The following is a 13,041-nucleotide window of genomic DNA, read 5'->3' as shown; positions in this document are numbered from 1 at the left end:
GGAGGTTTCAGATGGGAATGGCCTTTAACTGGGTGGTCACATTCCTATCTTGTCACAGTGTTATGACATTCCCATACCTTTCTGGTTACACTATTCTCAGGAGACAAAAGCACTTAGAAAACGTGCAATCCATTTCTGGGGTCTTAATGTGTCATTTGCCAAAGTTTTATGACCCAAGTCTGGTTCTGTCTATCGTGGACCTCAATTTTATGACCCATAAAATAAAGGGACTTAACTAAAAGCATTGCTAAAGTCTCCATATATTAACATCATAATATAATTTCCCTATGATCTGAAAGAATGAGCAATTAGCTCACATTAATGGTGTAATTAGACTAACCCTGGTGGAATAAACTATATTAATCTTTAACAAAGTAAAAACATGCACCCATGGCAACAAAGAAAATCATGGGCTTATTAAAAATAGAAAATTACCATTTAAAAGTGTCAGTGTTCATCTCAAAGGCACTTAAAGGAAACTGGCTTTGGCCAAGGCAGATGAATCAGCAATCTCACTTCAACCTACTTGTGATTCTTGAGAGAATTGCTGTCATTTCCCGAAAACACTTCCTATTACCAGGACAGCCACGACCTTAGGCAAGTGACAAAAAATCAAGTTCCAGAACAAGGCGCACAGTATGACCTCACGTTGCATGCTGATGTACCCACACAGGGAAAACAGTCTGGAAGATGACATGGCAAAAGACTAACCGTGGCGCTCTTCAGATGGTGAAACTAAGGGTAATTTTAAATTGTTTTAGCTTATACTGGCTTTTACTTTTGCCCACAATGAAGACATCATTACTGCTTCAATAAAGGAAATACAAAAGGTTTTTCAAAAAACCTTTTATTTCCAAACTGGTACTTCCTGAGTAGTATAAGCTTTGTGGAAAGAAGACTGTGCCCCAGGGATCGTCATCAGCAGAACTCCAAGGGTCCTCAACAGAAGCAAGTTGCATTCCCAGGGGGCATTTGTCCAAGTCATTATTGCCCGCCCAGATCCCCATCCTCGGTGTCTGTCTTCAATGATGGCCCCCCCCAACACCCCCCAAAAAACAATGGATGAGTTCTGCATGTTTTCAAGCTTCAGTACATGTAGAAACTTTGATTAGATGAGAGAGCTTTTCCAGTCTTTAATTATTATGGAATCCATAAATCTTTTTAAAAAAACCTGCTTTCCATAACTAAAGCAAGATGCACTATAAGGTAAATGTAAGACCTTGGAGAATATAAAAAAGAAAGTGGTATAACTTTTTGCAATGGTATATTTTTTCCCTCTTTCTACTTTCTCCTGAGCAGCATATAATGAAATTTTATTTTCCTTAATCCAGTCTGATCATCTTTGTCTTTTAAAAGGGAATATAGTACATTCATATATACATATATGTCGACTGAATAAAGATGCACCATGTGAGAGGTGCGATTAAGTTTTATGGGGGGCAGCATGAGGACTGCAGCCTGGGAGACAGCACCTCAGACAGCTTTGAGAAACTGCTACAAAGAGGTAGTAGAGGAAGGTCAATATACATGATTTCAGTGAAGGGGGAATTTAGTGCAATCAAGCACGTATTTTACAAAAGGTTTTCTGCTAGTCATGAGAAGCTGTCATCCTGAAGGGATTTAGTGCTTTTCTAGATATGAGGAGACGCAAGGATTGAAGTAACGAAGTAAAGTGAAGTCGCTCGGTAATGCCCGATTCTTTGCAACCCCATGGACTGTAGCCTAACAGGCTCCTCCATTCATGGGATTTTCCAGGCAAGAATACTGGAGTGGGTTGCCATTTCCTCCTCCAGAAGATCTTCCCAACCCAGGGACTGAACTCGGGTCTCCCACGTTGTAGGCAGACACTTTACCACCTGAGCCACCAGGGAAGTCCGATGCAAGGACTGGGGTCATGAAATCAGTTCCTGAAAAAATACCTAACTATCTAAAGATCTGTTCCACTAGTTTCCCTGGAGCACAAATTGCCTCACTCTCCACCCTGAATTCCCCTCAGGGTGTGCTGAAGGCCAACAGCTGCAGCAACCGCAGAGGCAGAGGGCAAATGCCCCTGGCAAGTGCCAATTTGTAGTTAACATTTATATATCCTGCCCAGGGATCAAACCCAGGTCTCCTGCATTGCAGGAAGATTCTTTACCCTCAGAGGCACCAGGGAAGCCCATATTGGAGAAGGCAATGGCAACCCACTCCAGTACTCTTGCCTAGAAAATCCCATGGATGGAGGAGCCTGGTAGGCTGCAGTCCATGGGGTCACTAAGAGTCAGACATGACTGAGCAATTTCACTTTCACTTTTCTCTTTCATGCATTGGAGAAGGAAATGGCAACCCACTCCAGTGTTCTTGCTTGGAGAATCCCAGGGACAGGGGAGCCATCTATGGGGTCGTCGTCTATGGGATCGCACAGAGTCAGACATGACTGAAGTGACTTAGCAGCAGCAGCATATATATATACATATATATATATGCAATTTTAAACTAACATTTAACTCAAATTTTAAAATTTCATTAAAAGTTTTTAATTTTTAAATGTTTAAAGATGTCTTTTTTTACTTCCATTAATTATTTTGAGAAGTCAGCTGTCATTCTTAATATTACTTCTTTAAAGGGAATGTGTTTTTTTCCCTTTGTCAGCTTTCAAGGTCTTCTCATTATTTCTGCATTACGGCAGTTTTACTATGATTTACCGATGCATGGTTTTGTTTCAGGTTGCCTTACTTGGATTTCGCACAGCTTCTTGGTGCTTTTTATCTGAGTTGATATCTTTAATCAGCTTTGGAAAATACTTGGTTGCTTTCTCTCCAAATATTGCTTCTGTGCCATTATGTCTTTTCTTCCAAATTTCCAATTTTATATATATATATATATATATATATATATATATATATAAAACCTTTTGCTAAATTCCGTATGTCTCTTAAATTCTTTCCGTATTTTTCTTCTATTTCCTTTCATCATATTTCTTCTGGGTCTTCTCCACTAACTTACTATTTATTATTTCTCTCTTCAGATATCTCTAATATGCTATTAAACTTACCCATTGAGCTCTTACTTTCCTTTATTATGTTTTTTAGTACTAGAACCTCCATTGGACTCTTTTAAAAATACATTTAATTGATAAAATTCATTTTCTCATCTATTTTCTTAAACACAGTATTCACAGGAATTTTAAAGACCATGTTTGATAACATTTGAATCACCTCTGGATCTATTTTATCATTAACTTTATTGAAGTAGAGTTGATCTGCAATGTTATATTAATTTCTGCTGTACAACAAAGTGATTCAGTTATAGATATGTATATATTATTTTTTGTATACTTTTCCATTATGGTTTATCACAGGATATTGAATATAGTTCCCTGTGCTATACAGTAGGACCGTGTTCTTTACAATTCTCTATATAATGGTTTGCATCTGCTAGTCCCAAACTCCCACTCCATTCCTCCCCAACCCCTCCACCACTGTGGCAACTACAAGTCTGTCCTCTATGTCTGTCTGTAAGCCTGTTTTAGTTTCATAAATAAGTTCATTATATGTTAGATTCTACTTGTAAGTGATATCATACAGCATTTGTCTTTCTCTTTCTTAAGTTTCTTCACTTAGCATGGTAATCTCTGGGTCCATCCATGTTGCTACAGAGGGCATTACCTCATTCTTTTTCATGGCTGAGTAGTATTCCATCATACATGCACCACGCCTTCTTCACCCATTCATTGGTTGATGCACATTTAGGTTTCCATGTCTTGGCTATTGTGAATAGTGAAGCTATGAACACAGGGGTCCATGTATCTTTCTGAATGATAGTTTTGTCTGGATATATGCCCAGGAATGGGACTGCCAGATAGTAGGTTTCAGTTACTCACTCATATCTGACTCTTTGCGACCTCATGGGCTGCAGCACGCCAGCTTTCCCTGTCCTTCACCATCTCCCAGAGCCTGGCCAAACTCATGTCCATTGAGTCGGTGATGCCATCCAGCCATCCTGCCCTCTGTCATACCCTTCTGCTCCTGCCTTCAGTCTTTTCCAGCATCAGGGTCTTTTCTAAAGAGTCAGCTCTTCACATCAGATGGCCAAAGTACTGAAGCTTCAGCTTCAGCATCAGTCCTTCCAGTGAATATTCAGGACTGATTTCCTTTCAGATGGACTGGTTGGATCTCCTTGCAGTCCAAGGGACTCTCAAGAGACTTCAACACCACACTTCAGAAGCGTCAATTCTCCGGCACTCAGCCTTCTTTATGGTCCAGCTCTCACATCCATACATGATTACTGGAAAAAACTATAGCTATGACTAGATGGATGTTTGTCAGCAAAGTAATATCTCTGCTTTTTAATATACTGTATAGGTTACACAGAAGAACAGTACAAAAAAGATCTTCATGATCCACATAAGCACAATGGTGTGATCACTCACCTAGAGCCAGACATCCTGGAATGTGAAGTCAAGTGGGCCTTAGAAAGCATCACTATGAACAAAGCTAGTGGAGGTGATGGAATTCCAACTGAGCTATTTCAAATCCTAAAAGATGATGCTGTGGAAGTGCTACACTCAATATGTCAGCAAATTTGGAAAACTCAGCTGTGGCCACAGGACTGGAAAATGTCAGTTTTCATTCAAATCCCAAAGAAAGGCAATGCCAAAGAATGCTCAAACTACCGCACAATTGCACTCATCTCACACGCTAGTAAAGTAATGCTCAAATTCTCAAAGCCAGGCTTCAGCAATACATGAACCGTGAATTTTCAGATGTTCAAGCTGGTTTTAGAAAAGGCAGAGGAACCAGAGATCAAATTTCCAACATCCGCTGGATCATGGAAAAAGCAAGAGAGTTCCAGAAAAACATCTATTTCTGCTTTATTGCTATGCCAAAGCCTTTGATTGTGTGGATCACAATAAACTGTAGAAAATTCTGAAAGAGATGGGAATACCAGATCACCCGACCTGCCTCTTGAGAAATCTGTATGCAGGTCAGGAAGCAACAGTTAGAACTGGACATGGAACAACAGACTGGTTCCAAATAGGAAAAGGAGTACATCAAGGCCGTATATTGTCACCCTGCTTATTTAACTTCTATGCAGAGTACATCATGAGAAACGCTGGGCTGGAGGAAGCACAAGCTGGAATCAAGACTCCCAGAAGAAATATCAATAACCTCAGATATGCAGATGACACCACCCTTATGGCAGAAAGTGAAGAGGAGCTAAAGAGCCTCTTGATGAAAGTGAAAGAGGAGAGTGAAAAAGTTGGCTTAAAGCTCAACATTCAGAAAACGAAGATCATGGCATCCGGTCCCATCACTTCATGGGAAATAGATGGGGAAACAGTGGAAACAGTGTCAGACTTTATTTTTGGGGGGCTCCAAAATCACTGCAGATGGTGACTGCAGCCATGAAATTAAAAGACACTTACAACTTGGAAGAAAAGTTATGATCAACCTAGATAGCATATTCAAAAGCAGAGACATTACTTTGCCAATGAAGTTCTGTCTAGTCAAGGCTATGGTTTTTCCTGTGGTCGTGTGTGGATGTGAGAGTTGGACTGTGAAGGCTGAGCGCCGAAGAATTGATGCTTTTGAACTGTGGTGTTGGAGAAGACTCTTGAGAGTCCCTTGGATTGCAAGGAGATCCAACCAGTCCATTCTGAAGATCAGCCCTGGGATTTCTTTGGAAGGAATGATGCTAAAGCTGAAACTCCAGTACTTTGGCCACCTTATGCGAAGAGTTGACTCATTGGAGAAGACTGATGCTGGGAGGGATTGGGGGCAGGAGGAGAAGGGGACGACCGAGGATGAGATGGCTGGATGGCATCACGGACTCGATGGACGCAACTCTGAGTGAACTCCGGGAGTTGGTGATGGACAGGGAGGCCTGGCATGCTGCAATTCATGGGGTTGCAAAGAGCTGGACTCGACTGAGCAACTGAACTAAACTGAGCTGAGCAGCTGAACTGAACTGAACTGAGCAACTGAACTGAACTGATAGGTTGTTCATAGCTTTTCTTCCAAGGAGCAAGCAACTTTTAATTTCATGGCTACAGTCACTGTCTGTAGTGATATTGGAGCCCAAGAAAATAAAGTCTGTCACTATTTCCATGGTTTCCCCATCTATTTGCCATGAAGTGATGGGACCAGATGCTGTGATCTTCGTTTTTTGAAGAAACGAAGCCAGCTTTTTCACTCTTCTCTTTCACCTTCATCAAAAGGCTCCTCTTCACTTTCTGCCATGAGGGTGGTGCCATCTGCATATCTGAGGTTATTGATATTTCTCCCAGCAATCTTGATTCCAGCTTGTGCTTCCTCCAGCCTGGCATTTCGCATGATGTACTCTGCATATAAGTTGAATAAGCAGGGTGACAATATCCAGGCTTGATGTACTCCTTTCCCAATTTGGAACCAGTCTGTTGTTCCATGTCCGGTTCAAATTGTTGTTTCTTTACCTGCATACTGGTTTCGCAGGAGGCAGATAAGGTGCTGGATCATATGACAATTCTATTTCTAGCTTTTTGAGGCATCTCCATGCCATTTTCCATAATGGCTGCACCAACTTATATTCCCACCAACAGTGTAGGAAGGTTTAGGGAAGCCAGTTTTTTAAAACTGCATTTCACTTAGTCACTAATGAAGTTATCTTTCCAATTATTTTACTATTCATTTCTATTTTACTTTCTGTGAGTGGTCTTTTTCTTTTGAGATATCTGTTCTTCCCTTGCTAATTTGTTAAGGATCTTTGAATCTAATTAGTGTAATCAATCTTCTGTTGTTAGTTCTGTTGTAAATATTTTCTTGCAGCCTGTCATTTGTCTCTTGACTTTGTTTATGGAATTTCTTGCCAAGTGGTGAATTTTAATTTCCATGTAGTCAAATCTGTTCCTCTTTCCCTTTAAATCTTCTGAGTTGTGTGCCTTCTTAAAATGGCTATCGCTATTTTAAGATTATTAAAATAATCTATGTTTTCTTTTAGTATTTATACAGCATTTCATTTACATTTACTCTAAATCCATATAAAGTTTATATTTAAGAATGGGGTGAGGTGAGGGATCTAACTTAAGTTTTATTCTCCCCCCTCAAGTTTTATTCTCTCCTACTCTTTCTCACCTGATCTGAAAGCATACTCTTAGAATATACTAAATTCCCACATGTACAGAGGTTTGTTTGCAAACTCTCTTCTCTTCCACTGATTTTGTTTTGCTATTTGGTAGAATAAAAAAATACTGGAGAAGGCAATGGCACCCCACTCCAGTACTCTTGCCTGGAAAATCCAATGGACAGAGAAGCCTGGTGGGCTGCAGGCCATGGGGTCGCTACGAGTCGGACTTGACTGAGCGACTTCACTTTCACTTTTCACTTTCATGCACTGGAGGAGGAAATGGCAGCCCACTCCAGTGTTCTTGCCTGGAGAATCCCAGGGACGGGGGAGCCTGGTGGGCTGCCATCTATGGGGTCGCATAGAGTCGGACACGACTGAAGCGACTTCGCAGCAGCAGCAGCAGCAGAGTAAAATATCCTCATCTTTTTATTCTACTTTAATTCCCTTCTTTGCCATTTTTGTGCATTTTCCTTTAACATAATAGTGTCAGTCTATAAAGCATGACACCCGCCCCCGCCAAAGAGTCCCCAAAAGTCCACTGGTGTTTTGACTTGGACTGTAATGAGTTTATAGACTACTTATGGTTTTGACTCATTTGCAGTACTGTGTGCTCTCATTCAGGGATATGGTTTATCAATACACTTGTTTTATAACTTCCAGTAACATTTGAAAGTTTTCCTCAACAAACAAGCTCATTTTAAAGATAATTTGTAATGTTTACTGCTACTGAGAATGAGTTCCTTTTCCTGTTTTCTAGACAGATTTCTAGATATATATATATTGGAGTTTTTAAGTAGAAAATAACATCTTCAAATAACAATTTTATTCTTTTATTCCTCAAATGTGTATACATGTGCATGTAATATTATCTTCAATTATTTTTGTCATCTTACTACTTTGCTCAGGATCTCTAGAGAAGAGCTGGATAAGAGAAACAACAGCAAGCATCTCCATCTTTTTCCTAGCTTTAATGAGAGCATCTTTGGAGTTTCACCATTGACTATTGTCAGGGTTAAAGAAAGTTTCTGAAATATGTCTTTCATTAAGTCAAGTTAGTTTCTTTTTATTTTTAGCCTACTGAATTTTTTAAAAATCAGGAAAGGGGATTGATTTTATTAAATGCCTTATTAAGGTCTATATAACAGAGTTTTTCTCACTTCTTTTCTAAAGCTTAATCAGCTTTACATTTGAGAATAAATCTACGTGGCTGAAGTATATTACGAAATGACAGGATTTAATCTGCTAATATGTTGTTGAGAATCTTTGCGTATATATTTATATATGATCTTCTTTTTTATGTGGGTTTCATGGCTGTCTTGTTATTAAAGTGAAGCAGGCATCATGAAATAATTTCTTTTTCATCTTTTTGGTGGCTCAGTGGTGGGGAGTCCACCTGCCAGTGCAGGAGACACGAGTTCCATCCCTGATCCGGGAAGGTCTCACATGTCGAGGAGCAACTAGGCCTGTGCTCTAGAGCCTGTTCCGCAACAAGAGAGGCCACCGCAGTGAGCAGTCCCCGCACTCGACTAGAGAAAGTCCACACAGCAATGAAGAGCAGACGTAGCCAAGGATAAGCAATTAAACGAGTTTTGTCCCCATCTTCTTAATGTTCTGGAACAATCTACACAGGAGTCACGCACTTCTCAAAGGTCTGAGAGCACTCTCCCATAAAACCGTCTGGGACTTTGCCTTTCTCTAGATGTTTTATCACCTTTTTAAGGTGCTTTCAACCTACTGTGGGAGCGGGGCAGTTGGAGGCCCATAATCAACTTTCATGCCTGGCATGTTCAGCAGGCATGAGAATGCAGAAGGGTCCTGGGCAAGATTTAGGCCTTTACAAGAGGAAGTGTGGCTTCAGATGGTTCAAATATTTTTCTTAAGATCACTAATATCTTTGTCTTCCTTTGACTTCTTGAATTTTCTCCTTTTTCTCTGTTCTTTCCAAGGTTCAGTTCAGTTCAGTCGCTCAGTCATGTCTGATTGTTTGCGACCCCATGAACCGTCACACGCCAGGCCTCCCTGTCCATCACCAACTTCCCGAGTCCACACAAACCCATGTCCATCGAGTTGATGATGCCATCCAACCGTCTCATCCTCTGTCTTCTCCTCCTGCCCTCAATCTTTCCCAGCATCAGGGTCTTTTCCAATGAGTCAGCTCTTCGCATCATGTGGCCAAAGTATTGGAGTTTCAGCCTCAACATCAGTCCTTCCAACGAACACCCAGGACTGATCTGCTTTAGGATGGACTGGTTGGATCTCCTTGCAGTCCAAGGAACTCTCAAGAGTTTTCTCCAACACCACAGTTCAAAAGCATCAATTCTTCGGTGCTCAGCTTTCTTTATAGTCCAACTCTCACATCCATACATAACCACTGGGAAAACCATAGCCTTGAGATGGACCTTCATTGGCAAAGTAATGTCTCTGCTTTTTAATATGCTGTCTAGGAGAAGGCAATGGCACCCCACTCCAGTACTCTTGCCTGGAAAATCCCATGAACGGAGGAGACTGGTAGGTTGCAGTCCATGGGGTCGCACAGAGTCAGACACGACTGAAGAGACTTAGCAGCAGCAGCAGCAGCAGGTTGGTCATAGCTGTCCTTCCAAGGAGTAAGTGTCTTTTAATTTCATTGCTGTAATCACCATCTGCAGTGATTTTGGAGCCCAGAAAAATAAAGTCAGCCACTGTTTCCACTGTTTCCCCATCTATCTGCCATGAAGTGATGGGACCGGATGCCATGATCTTCGTTTTCTGAATGTTGAGCTTTAAGCCAACTTTTTCACTCTCCTCTTTCACTTTCATCAAGAGGCTCTTTAGATACCCTATCAAATGATGATGCCCTTCCTGGACTCAACCATTTTCCACTTTAACAACCCCTGTTCTGCCTGCTGCCTGAAGTGTCCCTTCACTCCCTCCTGCCTGACGGACCTACACTCAGTCAGAGGTCAGACTGAGACAACTATCACCCTAGAAAATGCTATGGACAGAGGAATATGGAGAACACTTCATTGCCAGGGCAGAGTAAGGGCTCCCATGTTGGGTTAAGACTCATTTTGCCTTTGTGACTCAACCTGCCCTTTCCAAGAAAGAGAGTTAAAGGGAGTTCCTGGTGGTCCAGTGAGTAAGATGCTACGCTCCCAATGCAGGGTGCCTGGGTTCAATTCCTGGTCAGGGAACTAGGTCCCAAATGCTGCAACTAAGTTCACAAGCTGCAACTAGAAGATCCTGCATGCCTCAAACAAGACACGGTGCAGCCAAATAAGGAAAGAAGGAAGGAAAGAAAGAGAACTAATACTGTCTCACTGTGGAGAGACTGAATATATTAATACAAGCAGACAATGGCCAGACACCTACGACAACAGAACTCTAACCCACAACCTCAGCCGCCATCAGCTCAGGAACTCAAATGACAGCACCTGTGGCAATCAGCCCAGAACGGTCAGGACTTGACCATAACTCCCAGCTCCACTATTTTTTGTCCCCATTTTCAACTGGACCAACTACAGAAAATCAAACACGCTCCCCTAATCAATTACATGGGATGCCCCTTTTCTAGTTAGCCCACCTCCAATTCCCCCAGCCCACAGCCTCCAACAGGGCATCCCTTAAGCCTCCCCTTGTTCCCACTAAGAAGCTTTCCCACTTCTCAGTCTGCCTTGAGGTCTGAAAGCAAATGATGCTACCGAGTTCCTTGCTAGAGCAGTCTCTGAATAAACAGCCTCTGTTTGGGTGATCTCATTTGGGTGGTCTTATTTTCACACTGCTTGCCTATGAGGCCTCAATAAAGGTTGAGGGTGAGCTAGGTGAAAGCAGCTGGCCAGTGCTCTGTGAGAGGTAACTACTAGGCCCCAGAGCAGCTTTCCCTTATATTAAAACAGGTCTGGGTGGCTGCCTCGGAAAAAAGGGGAAATCTGCTCAGCGGGTGGGTGGGTGGGCTGGATGGTGTCTGTGTATGAAGAGCTTCTATAGACACCAAGCCAGAATCTTTCTCTCCATGAGCAGGGCCCCAAGTTTCCAGCAAGCACTTTTCAGTCCTTATGTGGACAGGTCCATTCAACACAGATAGGGGCCACATGGCAGGTACTGTGTGGCCCCTCCCAGCATGCCCAATGCACGTCCACCATGGGACAGTGTCCAGCTCTCCCTCCTAGCCCACCCAGCAGAGACACTGCCTCAGGCCTCCCTTCAACGCTGGCCTCTTTTTCCCCGGGCTGTGTGTGTGTGTGTGTGTGGGAGTGGGTCGGTGTGGGGGGTGTGGATGCGTGTGGCTCCAAGCCCAGCTCTGCCCAAGTCCACAGAACTCAGTGGAGCCCCAGCCCCACCTCAGCTACCCTCAGCTGAGAACAGCTTCAATTTGGGGTACAGTCCTCTCTATGTGCTGGACCTTATGCCTCTGAAAATCTTTTTTTCTTAAATACCCTTAAATTTTTTACTTTTTTTTTTTTTCCAAAGGACTGAACTTGAAGGCAGCAGTTTGGGGTTCAGGCCTGGGCTTGGCCACATAATGGTTAGCACCTGACGAATGCTTCTAAGCACCAGCTAGAATAACCAGGGCTTCCCTGGTGGCTCAGACAGTATAAAATCTGCCTGCAATGCAGGAGGACCAGGTTCCATCCCTGAATTGGGAAGATCTCCTGGAGAAGGGAATGGCAATCCACTCCAGTATTCTTACCTGGAAAATCCCATGGACAGAGCAGTCTGACAAGCTACAGTCTGTGGGGTCGTAAAGTGGTGGACGTGAGCAACTAATACAGATACACATAATAACCATGGGCACTTACTGAGCAATGACTACGTGCTAGGCATTGTGATCACGTTTACATGGATCAAAGCATTTGACTTCACCACCATCAATAGTGTGATGACTCTCCATTCCACACACGAGGCACAGAGGGGTTAGGTGACTTGCCCAAGGTCACCTAGCTGGTAAGTGGAAGGGCCAGAATTGAAGCCCAGGTGGGAACTGTGTTATCAAGTCTTAATCCAGGACCATCACTCAAAGGCACTCCCACTGCCCTCCCTGCCACTCTGACAGCTCCTCTTCCTCTAGTCCCTCTGGGTTCAGAGCTGATGACGAGGCAGGGCCAGTTCCTCTCACAGAGCTGATGACGAGGCAGGCAGGAGTGTGAGCAGCCAACTGACTCTGGCCAAGCACAGTCACATGAGTTTGGCTTCCTGCCTGCTGCTCTTTGCTTGTTAAAGTCTGCTCAGTGTGTGAACTGTGTCTTTTCTGCAGAACCTGAAACTTCATCTACTTTTTATTCTTTTCAGAAAACACTCTCAGCCTCAGTGCTTGCTGGGGCTCCTTGCCCCCGGCTTCCACAGCCTTCACCTCTGGAATGAGAACGACATGCCAAGGGAAGCAACCAGCAGGGGATGGTGAATCAAGATGTTCCCATCAGCCTTAGAGAGGCTGCCAGGCCAGGAGCTGAAATGGGTCTGCAATATAGGGATTGTGGGGGTCTGCTTAGCTGCGGATGAATCAGCCTTAAGGAAGAAGCTGGCTGAGGGGCTCTGTAGAGACCATCACTGGCGGAACCGCAGACCTGATTCCATTCCTCAGCATGCCACTCCTGCAAGGCTAGTCCAAGGAAAATGACAGTGTTTCCAAGCAGGAGAGGAGGATGATTCACAACCTTCCAGATAGAATCCCAACAATCCCCAAGTTCTGAAAACCAACAGCCTTTTCAGTTTTGGTGCCGAAACTCATGTCCCAGAGTGAACATACATGTTTCAGTGCAGACATGCCAGTGTGTCTGGTTACTGGAATTCAGACTTTGGAGGGACTTCCCTGGTGGTCCAGTGGCATAGACTCCACACTCCCAATGCAGGGGACCCAGGTTCTATCCCTGGTCGGGAACTAGATTCCACATACCGCAACTAAGAGTTGGCAGGCCAGATGCCACACCTAAGACCCAGCACAGCCAAATAAATATATATTTTTTTAAATTCAGATTTGGA

The sequence above is a fragment of the Ovis aries genome, chromosome 19 (assembly GCF_016772045.2).
Source record: "Ovis aries strain OAR_USU_Benz2616 breed Rambouillet chromosome 19, ARS-UI_Ramb_v3.0, whole genome shotgun sequence".
Classification (NCBI taxonomy): domain Eukaryota; kingdom Metazoa; phylum Chordata; class Mammalia; order Artiodactyla; family Bovidae; genus Ovis; species Ovis aries.
This window is presented reverse-complemented; position numbering follows the sequence as displayed.